We start from the raw sequence: 21,599 nt of genomic DNA on the forward strand, positions 1-21,599 counted from the left end.
AAATTTATGTGTAATTATGTCTTCTCTGGAGAAAACATAAAGAAATTATAGTGGTCTCCAAAGACAGTGCACCTAATAACACAGCACATGGGAAAATATTGTCCTTTCTTTTAACATGTATTAGACTGTATAAAGGAGATAAAAAATCTATTTCCAAGCTAGCACTAAAGTAAGCATACTGTTTCATCTACACATTTTTAATCCAAAGGCCATGCAAAATATTTTATCCCCTAGTTAAAGTAAAAACAAACCAACAGCAGTCTTTACACTGCTCTAAATCACTGCAAGATGTGGGTGCACTAGCCCAGCAGGTAGCACTGTGGCAGGATTGGCCTATCGTTCTACCACCGTACTAGCTCTGTGACCTTAAACAAATTTCCTAACATCCCCATATTTAATTTTCCTCTCCTTTAAAATGAGGTAACATCTACTTCCTAAAGTTGTGGTGAAGCCTTCATAGCACATATTTAGGGTTTTTTGTTTTGTTTTGTTTTTTTTTAATGGTATATAGTCCCTGTCACATACAAGTGTATACGAAAAAAGAATAATTTTAATTTTTTATGCCAAACCCACTCAAATTCACCATGCTTCTCTCATGGTATCAGGTGATATCTTGATTCATAAACTGTACTAATAAAAGTGCTTTTAAGTTAGCGCTTATTACTATTTAAATTTCACTCTTCTTTTCCCTTCACAAAGTCTATAAAATTTAGCAAATTCTTCCATTATTAGACATTTTCCAAGTCTCCCCCCAGTTCCCATAATTAAAAGTCATTACATTATCTCATGGAAGGAGGCTCCTTTTTTTCCTTTAGACACAATTAATCCCCATTCTCATCTTGTTTGATTTAACTCAGAAAATGTCCTATATCTGGTGTTACCTTCCTTTCAGAGTAGAAGATGCTTCCTCCCAGTAGTTTTCTAAACAAAAGTGGTAATTCTTGGTGTTGGAAGGAGTGTAGTAATGGTTGCCAAAGGGTCTCGCAGAAGTAAGGCCTGCTTGAGTATGGCTGATAGGGTAATAATATGGGTGTAATAATTTATGGTTTAAATTTGAACATTTCACCTACAATGTCATGTGGTGTGCTTGAGTGTGATATTGTTAAGTTATAGGCTTACATGCTTATGATTTTGTAATATAAGAATTTATAATAAAAAGGAGCATTGTTTGTTCCAGACCCCTGTCTGTCTAGTCTGTACTTAGAGGTTAATGATAGTTTCCTGCCTCATTTCATTCCTAATCTCACCCCAAAGCCCTGGTAGGTCTCAGGGAAGCATTGTCTAGACAACGGCATTTAACCTTGAAAATCTGCTCATCACACATTGTGTCAGGAGACTTTACCCCCCTCCTCCCAATCTTTGGGGACTTGTACATCTGAATCTTATAAAAGATAAAGCAACCTGGGAAATATGTAGAAGGGAGATTCTCAGGTATAAAGGCATAAGCTTAGTTTACATTTATGGTATAATCTGAATAACTAAAGAAGTAAGGGAAAAACAGAGATAGTGAACATTTTTTTTGATAGATAGGAAATACTAAATAGGATAAAAGAAGGAAGAAAAGCATTACCACAGAAAGATATCATTTACTAAATGCATTTCTGGGCAAATATAAGAAAAAAGTGGCCTTGTGATTAATAAAAAGATAAAAATAGAAACCCACTTAAGAATTTTATTCACATACCCAAAATAAAGGAAACTTCATAGCTCACTTTTTAAAATATAGTTATCAATTCTCTTTCTACTGACAAAAGGAAAAGTTAAAATTTGAAAAATAAATGGGAGAGCTTCACAGTGGACTCAATCCCAAGATAAGAGCACTTAGAAACCTCTGGAAAGGGCAGAGAAAAAGCCCAAAGGAGGAACATTTGGGGATGTGCATTTTACTGGCTAGTATAATTGAGGGCCTATGAAGTCAAAGACAAACACATAGTCAACACTCTCTTATGACTGAAAAGGAAGCCGTGTGCTCCAAGTAAAACTGTGCAGATAGAGAACTTGAGAGCCTATGGACTTCCAGTGATGGACACTGTCATAACAGCCAGTCTGCTCATTTGTTTTTTCCATCTGTTAAGCTCAGGGGACAGTAATTCACAGCCTTTTTATAGCATTCAATTTTATTGCTTTTGCTAGAGTCAGAAGGGGCAAAGTAATCTTTCTAATGTGTTCAATGGCTTTTGAGTGAAATTCTAGCTATGCAGCATAAAATCTAACACAAGATTCAAATGGCTGATGATATAGGTTCTCAGGACATAGGCTGCCATGTAACAGGGTGGTGGGCCTTATGAATATCAAGATGGAGTTCAGAGTACCACCTTGTGTTGTATCTGGAAGCAGAAGGCAGATATTAGGTCAATATGGAGGTTAATATAACTATGCAGAAGCAATAGAGTGCAGTGGTAACAGATGTTTGACATGCTGTTTTGTCAAGGGAAATTTGTGATTATGAAATGTCAATTATTAGTGGCCTAATAGTGGTAACTTTGATGATTTAGGCCATATTTCAGATGATGAGAGTTATGGAAGGCAAGGTCTTTCTATTGTGAATTTGGCTTTTACCATGTTGCTTCTCATGGAAAAAAAATGTTATTGAAGCTACTATGTCATTAGTACGTTCTAGGACAAAATGAATAAACCTACTTTTACTGAATGACAGATCACTGAATCATAATCCACTCAGACAAAATAGAAGCAGGCACCAACTCAGTTATTGCTCCCCAAAAGAATTTTAGTTTCAACTTTTATTTACTCAACTCTCTTTGGTTTTATATGTTAGTTCTGATCCAAAATTATTTTAAAATGTCTAACTATTATAGATAGATGTTAAATTTGATCTTCTCTACTTAGAATTGACAAGCATTAAGCAACTTTTAATTGAAGATACTGTCTTAGTTCACGTGGGGTAGGGACAGGATGGGCAGGACACAGAAATATGTATTGTGCACGTCACTCCCTAATGATACAGATGAACTGAACATGCACAGAAAACTTGGTAAAATACCAACATTAGGTATTATTTCAACAACACAAGAGACATCACAGAGCAATTCAAGATAAGTTTCCATTTGAAAAACCAGGATATAAAATGTTACAAATGCACAGTGGAGGAGACTATGGTGTTCTGGGGTGGACTTAGAAGGCTTCTTTGAGGACTGAGGCTACCACAGTCATTAATGGTCCATAGAACCAAGAGAAAAAGTAGAACATTGTGACCAATGATACAAAATCAGGCCAGACAGTGCAGGACGAGCTTCCTAATATGGTCATATTAACACAGTAACACATGACTAGGTTTAGAAGTAGGTTTACAAGTAGAAGCATTTTATCTGTTTTTCAAGTTAAATTCAAACTTGTATAGCTGGTAGGAGAGGGTGCATCAGACCACCTTGAAAAATCAAATGAGTAGAACTAAAGATTATAGGAAAATATTGAGAAAAGGGCAGAAGGAAAGAAATCCATCAAATCTACAATGATGATGTACTAGAATAGAATGAACAAAATAAAGGTCTACCATATCTCTTCCCCACACAATCACAATTACAATGAGATTATAGGCGAGGTTAAAGTCTAACATTTTTTTTTTGCCATTCATAGTACATTATTTTACTAAAAACACATTCAATTTCTCATTAGCCAAGAGTGCTTTTCTTAATACACAACCAGGATGAGGGAATACAACAAGACTAGACACATGTCAAGGTGAAGGGCATCAGACTACTATGTTCAAATCACAGTGATTGTCACTGCCAGGACAACACTCGCACAAACACAGCACTGGCTATGAAAAGGAGAGGCTGCCATTTTAAGTACAATCCTGCATTTGGAAACACAGGGCTGCAGGCACCAGGGAAATGATACCTAGCTGGACCCTTACACAATGCATGGTATTCTGGTATACCTTTTATTAAAAAGAAAAAATCCAAGAACATCCCTTAGTTGCTTAGTCACTAGACTTGTTAAGGTTTGCTTGACCTGATCACTACTTTGGGAATTTATAAGACTTTTCCCTTCAAATATTTCAAAAGCTTTGTCTGGGCAATGCTTCTTAAGCAATACTATATTTTGCTTGGATGTGTTGCACTGTAACTACATTGTACCATTCTCTATTCTGACATTAGAATTAAAACACTCACTTTTTAAGATTTAACTAGAAATTTTGTTATTGCATTTGTTTCCACTTTGATTCCTCAGAGTTAACAGGTTTCCTTTCCCATTTTCTCATAATTCTCTATACAGGCTCAATTCTAAGGATAAGTTACCCCATCTGCTCACTACCTGTAGTGGCTTCTCAACTATTTAGCCTTTAGGGAAATAAAAAATCATATTTTTCAATTTCATGAGATCTTGGCAGTCCTCCAGGAAGAGCACTTAATCCTACAGAATTCAGTAAACAGAGAAAAACGTGCTGTAGGTTCACCACATTATGTATGATTTTCTGGAGTTTCCTCAAAGTACTCCCACACCCCTTGATTCAAACTTGTAAGGGAATTTGAAAAATCCCTGCTTGGAAACTCCTTGAATTTCCAAATATAGGCCTCTACACATTGATTTTAATTAATTACCAAAGATAACATAAGTCATCCTGAAGGTCCAGTTGCTAATCCTCCCGCTGTGCTTTCATCTGAGACATGGACAATTTATTCATGGTAAAATTTAATTTTAGCTATAATTACAAAAGTTTGAAATTAAATCTCACCAGTGCTATGCTCCCATTAATACAGACAAAATAACTGATCTACTTAGGATTAATGCGGGAGACAAAAGTAAGATTTAATTTTTAACTTTTATAATTAATTTGGGAAAATGTGATAAAGGATTTTGTTTCAGAAAGAGAGCAAAAGAGAAAGTTTCAGAGTTTCCAGGAACACATTCCAGCAATCCCTCAAACCTCTTATATCCTTAAAGATATTGTATAACATAATATAAACCGGAGCTCAAGCTAAAAATAATACATAACAGTTACCAAACTTGAGGGGTTGAAACTTGAGCTTATAGTACTTTTCTCTCCAACAATTAAAGGAGAAGGGAGTATAGAATTCTGAGTTTTTAATATATTATGCAATAACTATATAAGCCAATTATATTGATAATCAGGGTAATCATTAGTAATATGATATTCTTACACAAAGGGGCATCAGCTTTTCAATGACCACAGCCAACGTTTTCTCATGATGCTAATATTCTCACTGGAATATGAATTTCAAGTTAGTAAGGTCCAGAAAATTAAAAGAAACTGAAAAGCATATTAAAAGCCAGAGTCTTAGACATATTCAAGAAAATCTCAACATTTGTTTTTCTTGTTCCTATTTTTTTCTATTTAATGACAATTGTGATTTGTGGACTGAAACATTCTCAAGTTTCAAAAAAATCTAACTTATAGTCTAAAGGGAATAATTAATAGAGATTCATGATATGCTCTGACCACAGAGCTCTAGGAGAGTATGGACAAGAGGGTCATTCCTTAAACCTAATGTGACTTACTCCCATGGAAAATCCTAATGAGTAGTAGAATATAAGTGATGTCCACCAGTAATCTCGGGCACTTAGGACACAATACAGGAGTTGAGCATTATGAGAGAAATATACTTTACAACTTCCTTTTGCCTCAGACATAAAGGCAATTGGAGATTTCTTTTGTTTTCCTCTTCCTTGTATATGCCTATTGTCTTCACTGTACTGTAAGCTTATGAAGTAAGCCCAAGATAAAATGTGGTGATATAAGGTTTAGATGTGTTGAGAAAGGAGAAAACAGAATGGACTAAGTCCCCTGGGTGAATACCACTTGGTTTTAGAAACCATAGAAAGACAACAGTTATTATTAGGTAGGCAAAAAAGTTCACTTGTTTTTTTCTGTAAGGTGCCTCTAGTAGTGTTCAGTTGTTTTTAACTTCATTCAAAATGATTTTGTTAGATTTTGTTGTGACAGCTGTCATATTGGCATGCATTTAAAAAAATCAACATGGTGAATTTTGGAGTAGCCATTTTAATATTGAAGATGGAAGAAAATGATGCAACATTTTCAGCATATATTATACTTTATTATTTCAAGAAAAGTAACAACACAACTGAAATGCAACAAAAAATGATTTGTGTAGTGTATGGAGAAGGTGCTGTGACTGATAAAAAGTGTCAAAAGTGATTTTTAAAATTTCATGCTGGAGATTTTTTGCTGGACAATGCTCCATGGTTGGGTAGATAAGTTGAAGTTGTTAGCAATCAAATTGAAACATTGATTGAGAACAATCAACATTATACAATGTGGGAGGTAGCCAACATACTCAAAATATTCAAATCAATAAAGTTATTGGTGAAAATGAAAACAAAATAGTCATTTATGGAAAAAACTAAATGAATTTTTTGGCCAACCCAATATTTAGTCATAAAGCTCAAGTTTGTAATCCATATCTCTCTTATTTTAATAAACTAAGTTAATAGTTTAAGAAAAATTGAATATTGATTTTTCAAAGATAAATGATATGTGTGGTTGTTGAGTTGTTTGAGAAATTCTAAATGACTACAAAAGGAATGAATGTTAAAAAAATAATGTTGAATTTTGGAGTAATGAAATAATTATGATTAATGAAATCCAATAAAATATATAAATGAAGCAAATTCTTCTCTCATTGGATAGAAAGAGTTATGCTGTTTTGGAAAATACTAGAATGTATGGTCAATAGTTAAATTACTGAAATATTAGAAAATAAGGATTAATGACAAAAGATGTATAAATGATTACAGCCAAAGCATTCTGTTCATCTAATTGGCATTAAATAAATTATTATTTTTTAAGAATATATTTTACAGCATTTTTGTTGGTGGTAAACTATTCAAACATAATCCTTTAGTATAATATTTTGTAAAGTAATGAAAATTCAAAATTATTTATTGATGATTTTTAATTTATCACTTTAAAAAGCATCATCTTTATTATTTAAAAGGCTGGCAGTTACTAAACTTCTTTTCCACATGTCAATGTCCTATTAATTGGAACATAAAGAACCTTGTTGAAATCAATTAAAGATGGAATGTAAACCCAAAGATGAAAAAGTGGCTACTGACAAAATCTTAATGACTTTATTTGGTGGAAGGAAACAAACATTAGAGTTTCCCATGAGCATTTGTTTGATTTTAGTATAGCTCATTCCTAAAAGTGTGAAATTGATATAGCTTTTTATCAAGATTGGATTATATTAAAAATTTGGGATAGTGAATAACACAGATCAGAACTTCGCTTGTAAAGTCAGTTCTGAAGTTTTCTTTGTAATTTATTTTCTCCCCAACTTTGGTTAAGATTATACTACATTCTGAACTCTTCTGTGAAATTAAAATATAACAAATGTTTAATGAGTTAGAAGGCCAAATTATATTGGAATGAAGGGATTCAGATAAATGAACAATTAAAATAAATCATACGCAATTTAACTTAACAGAAGACGAAAGCAGATATATTTTATTTTGAATGATTGAATAGGTTATCTTTGGTTGTCAGAAACTTTATTTTTAATCTCACTACTGGTTAGCCAATATGAGAATATAGTTCATTATAGTGATTAGTGTTTTTTACTTAACTAAGGGTAGCTGTGTAATCAATACACCTGTAGTGACATGTGGTTTTCAAAACACCTGGAATAAAAAACTAATATGTTTGCCTTAAAGATCTGGAGAAATTTTGACTGACTGCATTTATTATGAGATATTTCATCTTAGGAAAAATATTTTCTGGAGGGCTTAGGGAGGTAACCTTAAAATGAATCACAAACAATGCCAAGTATATCTGAACATGTGATTTAGATTTTGTACAGTTTCACAAAGTTCATGTAATGAAGTAAGATAAAAAAGGGGAAGATCTTACCTGTCACCTTAGCACCACATCAAGGGATGTTTATTTTTCATTGAAACTTTGTGTCAGCTTGTTAGAAAGACAAGCACTTAAATACAGTCAGGTCACTTGCATTTTTTTCATGGCCTTTTAAATAACTTACCCAAAGTAAAAACTTTGATGTTGATCTTTTAGTTCCATCTGTGAAGCAGTAATTATTTTAACCCACTTTTTTACAGGCATTTTTTTCCCTGAACTTATGAGAAAAGACGGTGTATGGAAAGGGATAAAGCTTAAGAGTGGTTTTAGTTTGTGCTCTCCCAAATTCATACATTGAAAGCTTAACCCCCAAGGTAATTGTGCTTAACCCAAGGGCATTGAGGTTTACTACATTTATATATATGTACTACATTTTTAGTTTAGGTCTTGAATTTAAATCTATGTTCTACTTTGAGTTAATCTTTGTGTATGGTATAAGGAGTTCAATATCATACTCTGCATGTGGATGCACAGTTTCCCCAACACAATTTTTGACAAGGCTGTTCTTTCTCTGTATAGTGTCTTGGCATGCTTGTCAAAATCAACCATAAATAGTAAGGCTCATTTCTGGCTCTCAGTTCTATTTTATTGATCTATATGTCTGCCCTTATACTAGTACTGCCTTGTTTAATTATTATTTTAGATATTTTTCTTCTATTCTGAAATTTCTATTTGCTTCTGCTTTATGGTTTCTATTCCTCTGTTTAGAAAGTCTAACTTCCCATTCAATTCAAGAGTGTTTCTGTTTACTTCATAAAGTGTGATTGTAATAACTTAGTTTTTTTTGTGGTAATTCTAATATCTGTATCATGTGTTGGTTTTCATTTTCCTTAGTAATTAATCAGATTTTCCTGATCCTTGGTCAGAGTGTTCTAGGTCCTCATATTGTGGGTAATTTGGATTGTATCCTGGACATTTGAAAGCTGTTTGAGAAACTGGCTTTTCTTAAAATCTAGTGGACAAGGCTGATGTTTGTTTCTTTTAGCAGGTAATCAACTCATGTGTAGAGTGCAAGTCAGATTGCCTTCTCCAGGTGGTAAGGCTAATGAAAGTTCAATTTTCAAAATGTCTTGAAATGTCTATATCTTTGAGTCCAACTGTCCACTAAGCAACTTAGAGGATGAGCTGGGGACTAGGACATTTATTTCAACCCCCTGGCTATGCTTTGTGGGTCTTTTCTACACATGAACACATGGAGAAAGCTCAGGACATGTTTTGGTTCATACACCAAAAGAGGTTTTCCAGCTCACTCCTCTGTAGGATCTCTCCCACACTCTGTTTTTGTTTTGGATTCTCCAGACAAAGATGCCATTTTCTGAGTGTTTTAGCCTCCCAAGCTGTTGTGCACTTTCATACATCTGGACTTGTCCTTGAGGCAAAGTATGGAAAAACGAGCTGGAGAAAACAATGGGATTTATCCTACATACTTTGCATAACAGGACCCCTTTTCTCTACACAGGGTGATGGGTGTTTTACTTGAGCCTCTTCTGCACTGCGGTATTGTGGTTCTGCAATGGGTCTGGCTCTGGAGCAGGGATGAGGATTTTATGAGAAATAAAATGAGGAATTATCCCTTCTCTCTTGAGCTCACAGGTTGCTTTTTTTCCTGACATTCTGTCCAGAAAGAGGGAATAACAGAGATTTTTGTTGACGGTGTCCATCAACAGTTTAATTTGTCTCACAACGTGGAGATAGAAAAGAAACAAAACGTCAGACACAACACCACCATGCTGGTTGTTTTTCAGATTGTAATGCCCTTGTCAATTTTTCTGCTCTTATTTACTTTCCTGATTCCTCAGTTGCTTTTTACACTTGGCAAGTTTCAAGTAAGACTGCAGAGCAGTGTTACTTCAACTGGAAGGCTTACTTCCTCCCTTTTAATTCTGAGGCAGTACACACATACAAATTAAAAATACGAGTCCTACCAAAAAATTACAACTATATACTTTTTCATACTAAAGATTCTTATTTACTTACTTGTGGAAGATTCCAGCCTGCAGTATCCATCTCGGCTGCGGATGTTCGTTGAAACATGCTAAAAACATACACAGAAGACAACCAGGTCCTGTGGGGGAATAGAAACAGAAGGGCCACTCCTCGTGTGGGGAGCTCCTTGCCCACCCTCTCTCTTGGAGGGTGCCATGGCCACTCCCTCTCATGGGGAGCACCTCATGTCCGTACCCAAGCAGATTTTTATTGAGAAAACAGACTTAGTTTGTGGATTCACAGTCTGGCAGAAAAGATCAAAAGATGTAGGTGACTTACAAAGGTGCAGACAGAATCCCTGCTGTGATTCTGGGCAGAGATTGGGGTTTTATCTAACAGGGCTCAAAGGGCAGTTTTGTTTTCCTGTCTGTGCCTTTCAAATTCCAAGTTAATAACATCCTCCAGCAAACAGATCTCACAGGATCTTGCGTATTCTATGTTCCAGGCCTGATTACCCCGGGGATCCACCATTTCTGGTCTGGGCTGCCCCTGCTATTCTGAGTTAACAGAGAAGACAAAGGCAGCCAGGATACTTGGATTTCTCACATCCAAGAACAAAGACTCAGGCTTTAACAAAGCCAAGGGAGCAGGGGGTTGGTGTCGATCACTCCTTCATTTCCACAGCCCCGTGAATTTCTTTCCTCAGACCATCTCACGTGATCGTGTCTGTCTTAGATTCATTCTCCTTCTTAGAGAATTGTTACCCGTCATTGACTGCTGATCATGCCAGGGAAATAAGTTTTATCTCCTTAGTGGCTCCTGGTCCGGAGGTCTTTCACTCAGCCTAAGTCATGGGGGGGTTACAGCTCCCTGAGACCAGGTAGGGCGGTCCCCAACACTTAGTTGCTAAAGGTACACGGTTTTCTTTCTTTGTTTATTTTTGGTTGTCAGTAGAGAAGGTTGGCCTTTTGGGAACAGAGCTCACATTTATTGTCTCGAGAGTGATAAATTGAAATTGCTACTTCTACAGAAAATGTGTTTCTTTCTAGAATATTAATTTCCTTAAAACTCTTTATGGGACTTCAGAGACAAATGATCAAAATTGATTATTTATACTGTGATACCTGAATAAATTAAACAATATTTTAATGCTAATATTTTATCAGATTTATAATTAGCTTTTATCCTAAGAAGGTAAACTGGCCCAATGTCTCTCAAGTGATCATGCAATTTTGCCAAAGGATATTATAAGGAAATATCTTTACATGAATTTTAAAATTATCTGGCCCCTATGAATTAAAAAATATATGTCACAATTAAAATTTTTTATTACTAAGTCATCTTGAAAAGATGTCATTTCTTTTTAAACACATTCTTAGAAAAATTTTTAGTAATGCCTCTCTCTGGATGTGCCTCACATGTATTCTTTAAATTTGTAAATTAAAATTAGTGAGATTCTAATCACCCAAGACACTAAAATCAACCCCTGTGCCATGGAGTAATTGGAGCTAAGATAAAAGTTATAGTCCACAAAAGGCTAAATATTGATCTGTTCAGTTTGCATCCATTATTGCTGATCTTTTAGGATTTAAATATTGATTGTGCACTGCAGTTACGATAAGCTAGAGCAAAAGATCATCCACATTGCAATGTTGGGCACAGAAAAAATTTTAACCTCAATAAGCCCATGGCCTAGTTAGAAAATGCCATCCTCCTTCTAAATCTTTAGCCTGGCAATGAAAAATTAATAATTTATTACATTTTATACAGGGCTTTTCCTTCTGTCTTTCTGGCATGATGCCAGTGTACACTATGAAATAACAGTTGGAAAATGACCTCCACTTCTTCAAATGAGTTGTTTCTTTAGTTTGGCTTAATATTAATCATTTATTTAAAAAAATAAAAACTTCAAGAAATGCTTCTGAGGATGGCTAAACTTTCATGCTCATTGTGGCTCTTTGCCAGACTCTAAGATGATATTGGAGTGATGTTACTATGGCTCTACCAGCCATTCCAGCATTATAATGCATTGCTCTAATGATATATTAAACATTGACGTGAAAATTGAATATATAATTGGCAATGACAGAAGGAAGCATGATTTAATATCTTCCATACCACCTTCCCCCAATTCCCAAATTGCTTAGGGTCATGTCTTCTCAAGGCATTCCCATTATTTCAAATAGGATATTCTGATGTATGGCACACATTTATAAGCTCCTACCCAAATCCCTTTGTTGGAACTATTTTGTACATATTACAGCACTCAAAGGACTTTCCCATTTTTTTAAATAAAACAGAATTAAAGACTTGATTTTCCTCTTCTTCCCCAATAAATAATACATGGCTAGCTAAACAGTAAGTACCTGATTGTTCATAGATCAAGATAGTATAAAACATACCTTGACATATCTTACTCTGAAGCTCATTTGTTTTTAATCCACCAGGAAACTATATTTATAAACTCTCAGCTAACCTTTCAGAGACAAAAATTCCTCACATTTTCACCAACCTAGCAGAATCAACTTCTGCCATATTGTGTCATTGGTGTTTATTTCTTATAATAATGAGCCAAAAAAAGTATTATTGTGAAGAAAATCAGGAGGCAATAGTTCATATAGCCCTCAAGTCACTATTTTATATTTGTTTTGCTCTGTTTCCTGGGGATTTTTTTTTTCATTTATTTTTCTTCTAAGTACCATCTAAGCTGTCACGTATTTTCCTAAAACCCCTACAAGTGGATGTTCAAAAATGCTTCCTTAAATTTATGATCCTGAGAAGCATCCACAGACACCAGTTTCCCTTTTACTTTTATTTTCAGGATTCTAACATTTGATATTATATGGCATTCCTTGTGAGTTGCAAGAAAGTATAGCGTATAGTTTGGTGACAATTTTCTGTACTCTGCTTTTTTTCACATTTCAAATAATGATATATATTTAAAATAGTTGCTGTTAAACAGGCAAAAAGTTTTCAGCTTCATCTCTTTTCACATTTGTTAAAAATAATGGAGGAATTTCAGAAACTAAACTATACTTGATTTCTGCACAAAACTGTTCACAGTGAAGGAAGATTTTGACAATTGTGTTGTTCTACGATTAGCAAAATACACTGTATCATCACACTTGCTCAACCCTTAGCTCAACTTCTGTCCTTACAGATGTTGTACATTCTTGAATAAATGAAAGTTTCTCCCTCAGTTTTCTATTTATGATTTCCCCAGTCTGGCTTGAGAGGGGGTTTTCTGGGGATTCCTTCCCATTTCATATCCATTTCTCAAAACAGTTAGAAATGGTAAGCTTCCTTTGCATGAAATCTGCAGCAAACAGATTTTGGTTTAATGACCATTGTCAAGACAGCTCTTTCCAGGACGTTGTCCTGAATAAGACCCGTTATTAAAAAAGATGTGGGTGGATAGTGGGAAATGACAAAAAAATCTAAAAACATGACAGAGTTGGAATTAGTGAAAGAAAATTTTCATGAAAATATGTTCATGTTCTGCAGCCCTCTGGGATTATTTCTACCTAAAATTGTTTTGACTGTCATCTTGAGCCAGAATCCTCTGTGGACAGTTATGGTAGAGGAAATGACAGTAGACACATTCCTGCAGGATAGCCACTGAGAGCAAGATTTAGAGAGACAGGGGTACACTTTGTGTACTTCTGGTAACATAATAAATATATACTGCATAGAGTAAGACCATTTTCAGTCTTCAGGACCAGGATGTCTACAGTCCCCTTGGATTTATCATGTTTTTCAAAAAAAATATTACATAAAGTATCTTAAAGTTCTCACCATTTGCTGAAATTAATTTACTTTTATTGGTGTTTTTCAAAGTGGATTTTGAGAGTTTCATATTATTTGTATAGGGGGGCCTCTTGTGAATTTTTAAACTTCTAGGTCCTGTGACACATCCACCAAATCAAATAACCTGGGGTAATCTTATCTTCTTCTGAGTCATTTCACATTCCTATGTCCGTATACACAGGTTGGAAATTTAAGAACAGAATCTCTAAGGTACTAAGTTGTGTCAAGACTTGCTTCTGAGTAAAGTAATAAAATTATATTTTATTGTAAAGTCATTGGCATTTTTGCATGTTGTAAATCCAAACATGATAAAATAAGCTTTCTTCTTATTTTATACCAGTCACAAAAATTCATTCAAAATGAAACATAGTTGTAAATGTAAGAGCTAAGACCCTAAAAGTCTTAGAGAAAAGCGGGAGTAAATCTTTGTGACCTTACATTAGACAATGATTTCTTAGATGTTGTATCAAAAGCACAAGTAATTAAAGAGAAAATTGACAAGTTGTACTTTATTAATTTAAAAATCCTTTGTGCTTCAAAGTATACCATCAAGGAAGTAAAAAGACAGTCCATAGGGAGAACATACTTACAAATTATATATTTGATTAGAGACTCGTATCCAGATCACTTACAAGTTAATTATCAAAAGATAATAACCCAATTCAAAAATGGGCAGTGTTTGAGTAGACGTTTGTCCAAAGAAGTTATAAAAACACCCAATAATCACATGAGAAAATGTGCAGTATCAGCAGTCACTAGGAAAATGCACATTAAAACCACAATGGCATATCACTTCACACCCACTAGGATGCCTCAGATCAAAAAGGCAGAAAATCACAAGTGTTGACAAAGAATTAAAAATATTAAAAATTCTCATATATTGCTGATGAGAATGTAAAGCAGTGCAACCAGTTTGGAAAATAATTTGGCAATTCCTCAAAACATTGGGCATGCAGTTATTACATAACCCAGCACTTCTACTCCTAGATACTGAGAGAAATGGAAAAAAATATGTTCATAAGAAAAACTGCATATAAATGTTTCTAGTGCTATTATTCACATAGCCAAAATGTTCATTGGGTGAAGAACCCAAATGCTCATTGACCAAGAGATGGATACACTTAATGTGGTATATTCATACAATAGAATATTATTTAGAAATATAAACAAATGAAGTACTCAGACATTTTCCACATGGCTAACCTCAAAACAATTGTTAAGCCAGTCAAGAGATCATATATTATATTATACTATACTATTTATATGAACTGTGTAAATCTATATAAATACAAAGTAACAAGAATATGAGATAGCTAGCAGATTAGTGGTTGCTTAGGTCTGGAGTGGGTACAGTTGTTTTTCGAGGTGATAAATTGTTCTAAATTAGATTATGATGCTATTTGAATAACTCTAAGTGTGCTAAAAACATTCAATTGCACATTTTCAATAGTAAAATTTATGATGTACACATTATATCTTAAAAATTACATTTAAAAATCTATCATATCTTAATGTCATTTGTCAAAGGCTTATCATACCCCAATTTCATATCTCAAGCCACCTTGTGTCCTGGTATTTATTTAAAGAGCAAGTGTTTAACTCCAGCACACATAGGTGACATCGAGCATCTTTTTACACATCTACTGGCCATCTGTGTGCCCTCTTTAGAGAAATATTTATTGAGATTCTCTGCCCATTTTTAAGTCTTTGACATTGCTCTTAGAAATATTATGTTGTATGAGTTCCCTTGGGAAGGGCGGCAACAACAACAAATAAACAAATAGGACTACATCAAACTAAAAATATTTTGCACAGCAAAAAAATAATCAACAACATGAAAAGACAACCTACTGAAGTGGAGAAGATATTTTCCAATGATTTAGCCAATAAGGAGTTATTATCCAAAATGGATAAATAACTCACACAACTTAACACCATAAAAAGAATTACACTGATTCTTAACCCAAGCTTCAGGAAAATTGCCCTATCTACAGCAGTCTCGTGAATCCCTACTACTCCAGCTATGCTCCACTATCAGTTATAAGACATTCACTAGAACCTTTTTAAAAGTACAGAATCTCCGACTCTAACCCAGCATAGAATCTGCATTTCAACAAATTCTCCAGGTGACTTTTATTCACATTAAAATTTGAAAAGTGCTGACCTGGAACACTTAGAGCAGTGGTGATTAATTTAAGCTGCACTAGAACCACATGGGATGCAAAAATAATGACTCCTGCACTCCATTCACAATATTTTGAATCAATTGTTTTGGCTTTTAATTTAGGTGTTCTATTTGTAACAGCTTCGGGTGAATTTAATGTGTATCAAGGCTGAGAACCACCAACTTTGAGCCCAAATGACACCATTATGTATGATGTGTGTCTTCCAATGCTTTGCAGATTATAGACATATGTTTTTCATTTAATTAAAGTTGATATATCTGAAAAGATGATAATGTTAAAATGTCCGTTATAAGTTTAAAACCAGTATGATTATTCTTACTACCACTTCCCTGTTTATGGGAGCAAAATAAAAACTAATATCTAAAAGCTACTCTTTATGGAGTGTTTGTAAGTTTCAAAAGTCTATGAATTAAGAGTTTATTATTGGCTTCACATTTCTCATAATGAAACTGAATGTTCAGAAACATTAAATAACTTGTCCAAAGCTACACATTTAATAAGCAGTACTATCAATATATTGACTACAGTCAAATTCTATGCCAGGTGCATTCCCACATCAACAGACAAATAACAATATAGAGAAACAATGGAAACATCACTCTCAGTTTCTCTTTTGAATACATTCTGGAATTTACTCCCTTTTCACTCACGCTTCTACTGTCAGGCTGTATAACCTTTTACATAATTTTTTGAAATAACTGTCCAATTGCTCTTTCTGAGTTGAATTCCTCAGTTCCTCACTATATATAGTTTTTAAGAAACAGCTCTCAAATTTCAACATGTCTCTTTGTGTTGCACATAACGGCTCCTTCAGATATTAAAATTTTGCATAATTTGGCACCTACCTCCCTGTCATTATGTATTTTATTTTCCTGAACATATAATGCCTTTTGCCATCTTCAATGTCTGGTCTTGAAGGTCCATATCAAAAGTCCCCTTTACATCACCACCAAACCCTTGTTATATGACATGTTAAGGGACTTATCTAAGGAAAAGAAGATCAAAAACTATGAACAGTAAAATGACAACAAACTCACAACTATCAACAACTGAGCCTAAAAACAAAAAGAAAAACTAAGCAAACAACTAGAAAAGGAACAGAATCACAGAAATGTAGATCATAGGGAGAGTTATCAGTGGGGAAAGGGAGGAGGAGAATGAGGGGAAAAGATACAGGGAGTAGGAAGTATAACTGGTAGCCACAAAATAGACAGGGGGAGGTTAAGAATAGTATAGGAAATGGAGAAGCCAAAGAATTTATATGTACATCCCATGGAAATGAACTAAGGGGGAGGAGGAATGCTAGAGGGTGAGGACGTGCAGGGCAGAGGGGAATAAAGGGGAGGGAAAAAATGGGACAACTGTAATAGCATAATCAATAAAATATACTTTTAAAAAGTCCCCTTTAAAGTCTGCTAAAATATATCCTGTAATTCTAAATTCATTGTAAATGTTGAAACTATAGAAACTGTTTTGAAACCCTCATTTGGGAAGGAATGGTTCTTTGGGAATTGGGATAATGCAGAAGAACATGCAGTCGGGGTAGACTCTTCTTTCAGAGTATTTTATATCCACCTAAAGTAATTAATGCTTTCTGTCCAAATTTAAAGTATAATTTTAAAGAGTTTTAAAACAATTTAAGGGATATGTGAGGCACAGAGTCAGCAAAGTTTTTATTTATGAGATCTGTTTCCTCTAATGTATTGTGGACCACTGTGTCTTTGTTCTCAAATGCTAAAGACCTAGGCTATATGGTGCATTTTAGTCATGTGTGTGTGTGTGTGTGTGTGTGTGTGTGTGAATGAATGAGATGGGACCTCTAAATTCTCTGTAGCATCAAGGATCAAAAGAAAAATAAAGGCAGAAATATATTAAGACAGTTAAATTTAACTATATCATGTATCATGGAATTACCTTGTAGGCAGATTGACACTGGTCTCTCATATGCCTTATCCTAGAGGAAATTTGGATAAAAAATATTGAGTAGAAGAGACATTGTTTCTGATCATCACTGCCTATATAGAAAATAATTTTTCAATGTATATTGAAGGTTACCTTTATAATGTGTCCCTCATTTTCAATGGCAAACCTGATACCTTATTCTTCATCACTCCATGCCCAGCACACTTCTGTGTCCATTCTTGATGCTCTAGAATTATAGTCTTGTGCAAGGAGACTATATTCAGTATATTTGAATATACCAGACTATATTGAAGAAAAAAGGTTTGAAAGTTACGGCACAAAAAGTTTTCATTACCTAAAAGGTCATTTCTTCAGACTTTTTAAAATGTTTATTGTTTATGCTATTACAATTGTTCCATTTTTTCCCCTTTCAATCTCCTCCATCCAGCCCACCCCCTACTTTCATAGTCAGTCCCCAACCACTGTCCATGTCCATGGGTCCTTCACGTATGTTCTTTAACTAAACTCTTCTTTCAATCGGTCCCCACTTCCCCCCGCCCTCTTACAGCTGTCAGTCTGTTCCATAATGGTACACCTGTGGTTCTTTTTTCCTCACTAGTTTATTTTGTTTATTAGATTACTCTTATAAGTGAGTTCACATGATATTTGTCTTTCACTGATTGACTCCATTTAGCACAATAGTCTTCAGTTCTATTTATGATGTACCAAAAGACAGGAATTCCTTCTTTTTCTACTGTGTAGTATTCCATTGTGTAAATGTACCACAGTTCTCTACTTTATTTTTATTTTTTTACAGTTTTGACCTTCATTCAAGAGACCAGATGTGTTGTACAGGATGTGGCTGCCAGCCTTGAGGACAACCAAGGCTGGAAACCTACATTCTGTCCCTGATTTGCCCTGAGCTGTAGCCTCAGCCCCAGGATCCTGCTTGTAGCCACTAAGGAACAGACAGAGGGAGCCCTGGGGGACTGGATACTGCTATTGATTTATTTTTTAAAAATAGATTACACCATGTTCCCTGTGACCAACAGGGCGAGGAGGCCATCATGACCCCCCACAGCTGCATGGTTTCTGTGCAATTCACCATCTGGGGCAGAGGGCAGGCACACGGATGCTATTTCTTGGCTTTGGTGGAATTATAGTGTGGGGTGATGTACTGGTCACCAGGGTTCAGGCTACTAAACAGCCCGTGTTTCCTCTTGTCTTGTCAGCAGGCTTGAGGATCTGGGAGGAGCACATGAGAGTCTCCTCCACATTCATCATGGCGCCTGTGTTGCCAAACTTGCCACAGTAGTTGGGAGCTGGGAAGAGTGTCACCAGTTGCTGTTTGACAAAGAGCTGAAGGCTATCTTCTACCACCTGGTATGCTGGGCAGATGAGGTCCAAGTCATGGTTGTGCAGGAACTTGGTCACCACCTCAGCCCCAAGGGTAAAGGAAATACCAGTCATTCTCACCCTAGCCTTGTAAGTCCTTGTCAGGGTCAGACCACAACAGATCACAAAATAGCCCCTGGTCAGGAACAGTGGTGGGCTGCCTGATAGCCAAATTGCTCCAGGGACTGTAGGTTCAGGGACAAGCCTCCATGGCAGCAGATCTTCCTGTCCATGAAGGCAGTGATGGGCAAGCAGTTGAAGCAGTCGGTGAAGGTTTTCCACAGTGTAATGCTGTAGCGTCTTTTGTACTCATCATAGAAGCTGTAGATGCTGTTGATGCTGGCACATTTGTGATTTCCACGGAGCAGGAAGAAGTTCCCCAGGTAATTGATCTTTTAAGCCAGTAGCAGGTAGATGGTCTCTAGTGACTCCTTGCCTTGGTCTACACCGTCCCCCAGGAAGAGGTAGTTTGTCTCTGGAGAGAAGCCTGAGGTATTGGAATAGCTGCAGAACGTTGTAGTACTAGACATGGATATCACAATAGATCTTGAGGGGTGTCTCCAGCTCCTGAAGAATGGACTGGCTCAGGAAAATCTCCCAGGATTTGAAGCACAGACCACGGCTCTCATTCTCTGTCAGCTGTACATTCTTTCCAGGCCTGAGCCCTGCACTTCCAACAGGTAACCAATGATAAAGACCAGGCTGAGCTTCTCACTGCCAGAAATGGCAGCTCTGTCAATCAGGCCCTGCTCAGGCCCAGCAGCTTCCACCACTCTTGCTTCGCACCTATAACACAATTTTTTAATTCACTCATCTTCTGCTGGGGAGTTAGATTTTTGCCAAACCTTGACTATTGTTAATAACACAGCTATGAACACAGTGGTTCATAAATGTTTTTGAGTTGGTTTTCTGGGATTCTTAGGGTGTATTCCTAGTAGTGGAATTGCTGGGTCAAAAGATATATTGGACAAGGGTTTACTCTCCAAAATATATAAAGAACTCATGCATCTCAACACCAGAAAGACAAACAATCCAATTAAAAATGAACAAAGGACCTGAACAGATACTTCTCCAAGGAAGATATTTAGAGGGCCCATTGATATATATGCAAGAATGTTCAACATCACCAGCTGTAGGAGAGATGCAAATTAAAACCACAATGCCAAAATGGCTATCATTAATAAGTCATCAAACAACAAGTGCTGGTGTGGATGTGGAGAAAAGAGAACCCTAGTGCACTGTTGGTGGGAATGAAGATGGATAACAGCCACTGTGGAAAACTGTATGGAATTTCCTCAAAAAATAATTTAAAATGACCATATGACTTTTAATGAACCAAGTTAATATTTCCATGTATATCAATATTAGACATATATTTAAAGATAAAGGTAATTACTACTTAACTAAACACAATTGCTTAAAACATGTAATTTCAACAACTAGTTAATTTTGCACTTACATGTGTATAAACAGGCATAATCACAACACAAATTTTATCATGGTTATTTAACTGAATTAATTGATTACCTTAAACATACATAATTCTATCATTTGACTGAATCAGACACTGCCTTATTGGATTCCAATCCATTGGTCAAATCACATCATTTATCTCAATGTTAAACATATTATCTAGTTGCATTTAACTCATTTGGCTACTTTATTTAAGTGATTAAGTGCTAAATAAGTTCCAAGACAAGCTTAGAATTGTATAATATCTGTGTTATAATACATTTTCAAGTGCCAATAATATTCTTAGCACTATTTAAAAAAAAAAAACATTTCCAAGACCTGAAACAAAATAGCTTACAAACCTACCATTTTGTGTTTTAGTGTTTTACTGAGGGAAGTACTGTGAAAAATTAGTGAGGTCTCTAACATAGAATTTAAATTCTTACTGGCCAATGGAATTCTGAAATTCCATTAACACAAGAGTCTGATAGCTGAGATTTATATTGCCAGAAACTCTCCTTTGATTTATAATCTGGTAATCCTTTTATCCTCCATTTATATGCTGTATAACTTGACATAAGTGCAAGAATGCTTCCATTAATAGAATTCACAAATATTGGACCAAGACATTTTTTAGATCATAAAAGCTCCCTGAAAATGGGAAGAAAGGGAAAGGGTGGCCCTGGCTATGATGGAATCTGGCTCTAACACAGTCTAATAAAATGCAACTTAGGTTAAAACTACTGATTTTAAACCCATAGACTGGCATAGAGTTCTTATTAGATGGGTCTACTCCTCAACTCAGTTCACATAACCTTTTTACCAGTCCTCAGGCTATATCAAAAGAGTTAGATATTTGTAGGTTTTTTACAGTTTATATTAAAAAGTTATGTGGACCTATGAAATAAATATATATGGGGAGAAACAAAAAGAGAGAGAGGGAGAGAGAGAAATCTGTGAGGGGAGAAAATTCTTAACATCATACTTAGCCTGGAAAAGTTCTGGGATATAAAGAAAGTAAAACACAACAAAGAACATTTGCCACAACCACTTCACTTACAAAATGGTATTTT

At 35.4% G+C, this 21,599-nt stretch overlaps 1 pseudogene; it reads right to left on the reverse strand.

The window, feature by feature from the left end:
- Positions 1 to 18,814: 18,814 nt before the first annotated feature.
- LOC123825193 lies at positions 18,815 to 20,998 on the reverse strand (annotated as a pseudogene).
- Positions 20,999 to 21,599: the final 601 nt, after the last annotated feature.

Source organism: Phyllostomus hastatus, unplaced genomic scaffold (assembly GCF_019186645.2).
Source record: "Phyllostomus hastatus isolate PE091 unplaced genomic scaffold, TTU_PhHast_1.1 phas_contig_1, whole genome shotgun sequence".
Taxonomy (NCBI): domain Eukaryota; kingdom Metazoa; phylum Chordata; class Mammalia; order Chiroptera; family Phyllostomidae; genus Phyllostomus; species Phyllostomus hastatus.